The sequence below is a fragment of the Melanerpes formicivorus genome, unplaced genomic scaffold (genome assembly GCF_026170545.1).
Source record: "Melanerpes formicivorus ecotype bairdi unplaced genomic scaffold, bMelFor1.0.p_v2 SCAF_178, whole genome shotgun sequence".
NCBI lineage: Eukaryota > Metazoa > Chordata > Aves > Piciformes > Picidae > Melanerpes > Melanerpes formicivorus.
The window spans coordinates 575,001-582,500 of NW_027142530.1; positions in this window are offsets into that span (position 1 = coordinate 575,001).

Sequence of the window (7,500 nt, forward strand, 5' to 3'; positions counted from 1 at the left end):
CGCGGAGCCCCCCCTTCCCGCCGTTGCCTCTTGCCGCTACCCCCGCCCCCCCCCGCTGCCGGTTTGCGCGGAGCCCCCCCGCCTGCCGTTGCCTCTTGCCGCGGCCACCACCGCCCCCCCCACACCCCCCGGCCCCCGTTACCGGTTTGCGCGGAGCCCCCCCCTCCCGACGTTGCCTCTTGCCGCTGCTGCCACCCCCAGCTCCCCATACCCCCCGGCTCCCGTTAGCGGTTTGCGCGGAGCCCCCCCTTCCCGCCGTTGCCTCTTGCCGCTACCCCCGCCCCCCCCCCCCCGCTGCCGGTTTGCGCGGAGCCCCCCCCGCCTGCCGTTGCCTCTTGCCGCGGCCACCACCGCCCCCCCCACACCCCCCGGCCCCCGTTACCGGTTTGCGCGGAGCCCCCCCTCCCGACGTTGCCTCTTGCCGCTGCTGCCACCCCCAGCTCCCCACACCCCCCGGCTCCCGTTACCGCTTTGCACGGAGCCCCCCCGCCCGCCGTTATCTCTTGCCGCTGCCGCGACCCATCTCCCCCCCCCCCCGCCGCCGCTAACTGCCCCCCGAAGCCGCTAGCAGCTGGGCACCCCCCGCCAAAGCCGCCGCGGCTTCCCCTTCCCACATTGTCCCCTGGAGGGGGGATCGCGACGCGGGCTGCCGCTTCCCTCCCGGGCTGCCCGGCTGCTCTCTAACCCCTGCGACCGAGGCGGCGCTGTTAGGGCGGCCGTGCCGGTGCCCCTTGCCGCAGCTAGCCTCTCGCCGCTGCCCCTCCCGTCCGTCGTCCCCCGTCCCCAAAAACTTGCTCCTCTCCACGCTGGAGCCTGCACGGGGGAGGTTGCGCTCCGCTCCTCCGGCCCTAAAGCCGCCCTCGCCCGCCCCCCCGGCTTGCCGCTTGGCTGGGCTGCCCGCCCGCCCGCTAATCCCCCCAACGCCCCCACCCCAAAAACACCCCAGCCCTACCGCATGCCGCTCCCCCTCTCCCCGCTCTCGCTGACCGCTGCCACCCCCCCCCACCCCTCCCCCCCGAAACAAACCCCCCAGCCCTACCGCATGCCGCTCCCCCTCTCTCCCTAGCCTGCCCCCCCCGCCGTCGCTTGCTGCTGCCGCCGCCGCCGCCGCCGCCGCCGCCGCCGCCGCCGCCGGGACCCGCCTCGGTCTGGTGGCGCGCGCTCGGAGATCCCCGGCTACCCGTCCGTCCGTCCCTCCCTCCCGCCCCGCCCCGGGGGAGGGCCCGGGGCAGCGCGGGCAGGCGGGGAGCAAAAAAAGGCGCGGGCGCCAAAAAACGTCGGGGTCCCGGGGTGGCGGAGGGGGGCGGCGGCGGGGGCGGCGGCGGGTACACGGCGCCGGGTCCAGGGCGCCGGGTCCAGCCCGTCCCGGGGCGGGGACAGGTGGTGTCGTCCGTCCCCGCCCCCGTAACCTGCTCTGAAGCATCCGCTTCCCGCCGCGGTTCGCCCTCCACCCCCCCGCCGCACACGCAGCTGCCGCTTCCCGCCGCCTCTGCCCCCCGCCCCGGGATCAACCACCCGCCGGGTCCAGCCGGTCCCGGTCCCGGGAACCTGCTCCCGGGGCCAGCCGGAGCCACGCCCCCTCCTCTGACGCTTCCAGCTGCCGCCTCCCCTCCCACCCCCCAAACTCACACTGGCCCTCGCCGGCCCGCCCACCCGCCTACCTGCTTGCCCGCCGCCGCTGGGTGGCGTGCCGGACACTCTCGCACACAGGTACACAGACAGGGACACAGGGACACAGGCACTCAGGCACACAGGGACACAGGGACACAGGGACACAAGGACACAGGGACACAGGCACTCAGGCACTCAGGCACTCAGGGACACAGGGACACAGGGACACAGGGACACAGGCACTCAGGCACTCAGGGACACAGGGACACAGGGACACAGGCACTCAGGCACACAGGGACACAGGTGGCGGGCCGGAGGCCGCTCTCCACTGTGTGGCAGGGGTCCAAGAGCCACCCCAGCCCAACCCAGAGGGTCTTTTGCACCTCTCTAGAGGCCACCCAGAGACCCCAGGCCGCAGCAGAAGCCTCCCCCGCACGCTCTGCAGGCTTCCCACCCACCCCAGGCCGCAGCAGAAGCCTCTCCCGCACGCTCTGCAGGCTTCTCAGCCACCCCAGGCCGCAGCAGAAGCCTCTCCCGCACGCCCTGCAGGCTTCTCAGCCACCCCAGGCCGCAGCAGAAGCCTCCCCCGCACGCTCTGCAGGCTTCTCAGCCACCCCAGGCCGCAGCAGAAGCCTCTCCCGCACGCTCTGCAGGCTTCTCAGCCACCCCAGGCCGCAGCAGAAGCCTCTCCCGCACGCTCTGCAGGCTTCTCAGCCACCCCAGGCCGCAGCAGAAGCCTCTCCCGCACGCTCTGCAGGCTTCTCAGCCACCCCAGGCCGCAGCAGAAGCCTCCCCCGCACGCTCTGCAGGCTTCTCAGCCACCCCAGGCCGCAGCAGAAGCCTCTCCCGCACGCTCTGCAGGCTTCTCAGCCACCCCAGGCCGCAGCAGAAGCCTCTCCCGCACGCTCTGCAGGCTTCTCAGCCACCCCAGGCCGCAGCAGAAGCCTCCCCCGCACGCTCTGCAGGCTTCTCAGCCACCCCAGGCCCCAACAGAAGCCTCTCCCGCACGCTCTGCAGGCTTCCGACCCACCCCAGGCCGCAGCAGAAGCCTCTCCCGCACGCTCTGCAGGCTTCCGTCCCACCCCAGGCCGCACCAGAAGCCTCCCCCGCACGCTCTGCAGGCTTCTCAGCCACCCCAGGCCGCACCAGAAGCCTCCCCCGCACGCTCTGCAGGCTTCTCAGCCACCCCAGGCCGCACCAGAAGCCTCCCCCGCACGCTCTGCAGGCTTCTCAGCCACCCCAGGCCCCAACAGAAGCCTCTCCCGCACGCTCTGCAGGCTTCCGACCCACCCCAGGCCCCAACAGAAGCCTCTCCCGCACGCTCTGCAGGCTTCTCAGCCACCCCAGGCCGCACCAGAAGCCTCCCCCGCACGCTCTGCAGGCTTCCGACCCACCCCAGGCCGCAGCAGAAGCCTCTCCCGCACGCCCTGCAGGCTTCTCAGCCACCCCAGGCCGCAGCAGAAGCCTCTCCCGCACGCTCTGCAGGCTTCTCAGCCACCCCAGGCCGCACCAGAAGCCTCTCCCGCACGCTCTGCAGGCTTCTCAGCCACCCCAGGCCGCAGCAGAAGCCTCTCCCGCACGCTCTGCAGGCTTCTCAGCCACCCCAGGCCGCAGCAGAAGCCTCTCCCGCACGCTCTGCAGGCTTCTCAGCCACCCCAGGCCCCAACAGAAGCCTCCCCCGCACGCTCTGCAGGCTTCTCAGCCACCCCAGGCCGCACCGGAAGCCTCTCCCGCACGCTCTGCAGGCTTCCGACCCACCCCAGGCCGCACCAGAAGCCTCCCCCGCACGCTCTGCAGGCTTCTCAGCCACCACAGGCCGCACCAGAGGATCTTTTGCACCTCTCTGGACGCCACCCAGAGACTCCAGGCCGCACCAGAGGCCCCCCCCCCAACCATTTACAGGCTGCAGTGCCAGCCTAGGCCCTGCTGGCAGCCTCCCTTGTCTGCTTTGGAAGGCCTCCCATCCACTCCAGACCTGCCTGGAGGCCTCCCTCGACTGCTCCCGGGGCCCTCGAAGCCACCCTAGGCCTTTCTGGAGGACCTGCTCGACCGCTCGGGCGGCTTCTGACGCACCCTCGGCCATCCGGCGCCCAGCAGCTCCCACGGCCAGGCACCGGCCTCCCCCTCCGGCCGCCCCTGGGGCCGGGGGTGGCTCGGACTCGGCGCCCCCAACGTGTTGTCCCGTCCCCCCCCGCCCCGCACCGCCGAACATTCGCTGCAGCCGAGGGCTTGCCGCTCGACGCCTACCCCACCCGCCCAGCCCCCCGCTGCCGCCCGGCGCTGCCCCGGCCGCTGCGCCCCGCCTCTCATCGCTCCCCCCACCCGGCAACCGGCCGCCGGGCACGGCAAGTCCCAGGGCAGGGAACAGGTGCTGCCGGGACCCCCGTGCTGGCTGCCGGCTTCCCGGGGCTGCCCCGGGCACGGACAGGTCGCCCCCCCCGCCCCGGCGAATGTTCACCGAACCGGCTGCCGGCTGCCTTCGAGCACCCCCCGCCCCCCGCCACTATCGTCCCCCCCGCCCCCCCTCCGCCTCCGCTGCCGCTTCTCCCCGCACCGCCTCCACTGCCTCCCCCCGCCGCCGGCGAACGAGTCGCCGGATCCGTAGGGTGCCGGGAGCCCGAACGGCGAGCGGCTCCGGCTGCTGCCGGGACCGCGGGGCTTCGAGCCGCTCCGGCCGCGCCCGGGACCCCGTGCCGGAAGCCGGCATCCCGGGACGGCCCCGGGACGGCCCCGGTCGCCGGCCGGGTGACGTTCAGCGAAGCGGCTGCCGCCAGTCTTTGGGCCTCCCCCGTGCCGGGGCCGCGGGGCTTCGAGCCGGTCCGGCCGCGGCCGGGATCCCGGGCCGGACGATGGCTTCCCGGGCCGGTCCCGGTCGCCTCCCGGGTGACGTTCATCGAAGCGGCTGCCGGCTGTCTTCGAGCCCCCCCCCCGCCTCCGCCTCCGCTGCCGCTTCTCCCCGCACCCCCTCCACTGCCTCCCCCCGCTGCCGGCGAACGAGTCGGCGGATCCATACCGTCCCGAGAGCCCGAGGCGGCGGCACCCAGTGCGGGTCCGGCCGAGGCCGGGACCCCGTGCCTGTCGCAGGCTTCCCGGGACGGCCCCGGAACGGCCGCGGTCGCCGGCCGGGTGACGTTCACCGAAGCGGCTGCCGGCTGTCTTCGAGCCCCCCCCCCCTCCGCCTCCGCTGCCGCTTCTGCCCGCACCTCCTTCACTGCCTCCCCCCGCCGCCGGCGAACGAGTCGCCGGATCCGTAGGGTGCCGGGAGCCCGAACGGCGAGCGGCTCCGGCTGCTGCCGGGACCGCGGGGATTCGAGCCGCTCCGGCCGCGGCCGGGACCCCGTGCCGGAAGCCGGCATCCCGGGACGGCCCCGGGACGGCCCCGGTCGCCGGCCGGGTGACGTTCAGCGAAGCGGCTGCCGCCAGTCTTTGGGCCTCCCCCGTGCCGGGGCCGCGGGGATTCGAGCCGGTCCGGCCGCGGCCGGGATCCGGGGCCGGACGATGGCTTCCCGGGCCGGTCCCGGTCGCCTCCCGGGTGACGTTCACCGAAGCGGCTGACGGCTGTCTCCGAGCACCCCCCCCCCCCTCCGCCTCCGCTGCCGCTTCTGCCCGCACCTCCTTCACTGCCTCCCCCCGCCGCCCGCGAACGAGTCGCCGGATCCGTAGGGTGCCGGGAGCTCCGAACGGCGAGCGGCTCCGGCTGCTGCCGGGACCGCGGGGATTCGAGCCGCTCCGGCCGCGGCCGGGACCCCCGTGCCGGAAGCCGGCATCCCGGGACGGCCCCGGGACGGCCCCGGTCGCCGGCCGGGTGACGTTCAGCGAAGCGGCTGCCGCCAGTCTTTGGGCCTCCCCCGTGCCGGGGCCGCGGGGCTTCGAGCCGGTCCGGCCGTGGCCGGGATCTCGTGCCGAACGTCGTCTTCCCGGGACGGTCCCGGGAGGGCCCCAGTCTCCTCCCGGGTGACGTTCACCGAAGCGGCTGCCGGCTGTCTTCGAGCCCCCACCCCTGCCGTGGCCGCGGGGATTCGCCCCGGTCCGGCAGCTGACGGTTCCCTGTGCCGGACGCCGGCTTCCCGGGACTGCCCCGGGCCGGTCCCGGTCGCCTCCCGGGTGACGTTCACCGAAGCGGCTGACGGCTGTCTTTGTCCCGCCCCCCCCGTGCTCTCCCTCAGGCGGGAGGTAGACGTGCTCTCCCTCGGCGAGTAGACGTGCTCTCCCTCGGCGAGTAGACGTGCTCTCCCTCGGCGAGTAGACGTGCTCTCCCTCGGCGAGTAGACGTGCTCTCCCTCGGCGAGTAGACGTGCTCTCCCTCGGCGAGTAGACGTGCTCTCCCTGGGCGAGTAGACGTGCTCTCCCTCGGCGAGTAGACGTGCTCTCCCTCGGCGAGTAGACGTGCTCTCCCTCGGCGAGTAGACGTGCTCTCCCTCGGCGAGTAGACGTGCTCTCCCTCGGCGAGTAGACGTGCTCTCCCTGGGCGAGTAGACGTGCTCTCCCTGGGCGAGTAGACGTGCTCTCCCTGGGCGAGTAGACGTGCTCTCCCTCGGCGAGTAGACGTGCTCTCCCTCGGCGAGTAGACGTGCTCTCCCTCGGCGAGTAGACGTGCTCTCCCTCGGCGAGTAGACGTGCTCTCCCTGGGCGAGTAGACGTGCTCTCCCTGGGCGAGTAGACGTGCTCTCCCTCGGCGAGTAGACGTGCTCTCCCTCGGCGAGTAGACGTGCTCTCCCTCGGCGAGTAGACGTGCTCTCCGCGGAGATCGCGCTTGTCGCCAAGGGGTCGCTGTTGCGCTCTGCCTCCGCCTACGTCATCGTACAAGCCGGCGTGATTTCTGCGACCTGCCGCTGGGCGGAGGTCGGCTGGTTGTGCGCTCGCGGAGCTGACGGCCCTCCAGTTCCGTATATGAGGGAACGAGTGACGCCGAGCACTCCCAGGGCAGCGCTGCCGAGCGGCTGCTCCAAGCCACCCGCCAGGCGGCTGGGCAGGGGTCCGTCTGGCTTCTCGGTGGCTTTCCCCCGGGTCAGAGAGGGGACCCGCGGGGCCGAGCAAAGGCGCGGCGGTTTCGAGCGGCCGCTGGCGCACCCTCAGCGGTGTTGGATGGGTTTCGCTCGTCCGTGAGCCGGAGCCCAGCCCGGGCTCGGCAACGAAAGAGGGGAAAAGAAAAAAAGTTGACGAGTGGCTGGCGCCGGCCACTGCCGAAGTGTGGAACCCCCAAAGCGAAGTTTGCCCGGTGGGGCACGGGGGCAGAGAAAGCCGGGGAGACGTGGTGCCGGCGTCGGTCCCACCAAGAATGGAAAGCAAGCCCGTCCAGGCACGGCGAGAGAGAGCCCGGTAAGGGGCAGAGAGAGTTCCCAGCACTGGACCCTCTTCACGGGGGTTCCCCCCCATGGCCAAAGCCGCAGCCCGCGGGGGCACGGCATCTAAGGGAAAAGCCAGCGGCGGTGACTGGCCACTCGTATGCTATGGAGCCCGGCATGGGGGGAGGAGGGCAAGCCGGTGCCCCAGCACGGCTTCCTCCTGGCTCCACAGGGGCGCCCCGTGATGGAGATGTAACTCGGTGCAGCTTGAGGGAAAATGCAAGCCCACATTTCGGGGAGGCAGAGGTGCCCTGTGAGCCGGTGCGGCCCGGTGCAGCTTGCCCCCCCCCCCCCCATCTCTGGAGGGCGCCCCGTTTGCTCCTCCGGCGTGTTGCCCGCACGCCGAGCCCCGTGCCTGCTGGCTGCTCCCGAGGGCGGTGGCGGGTGCGCGTGGCTGTGTCTGTCCCAGAAGAGCGAGGCCGTGGGGCCTCCGCTGGCTTCCTTTCCTTCCGTCCTTGTTGATCGATGAGGCCTTTCGGGTCGCGTCGGAAAGGGCCCCCGGCCGGCAGGGCAAGGGCGGTCTTCCTTTCCACTTCGCTTCCCG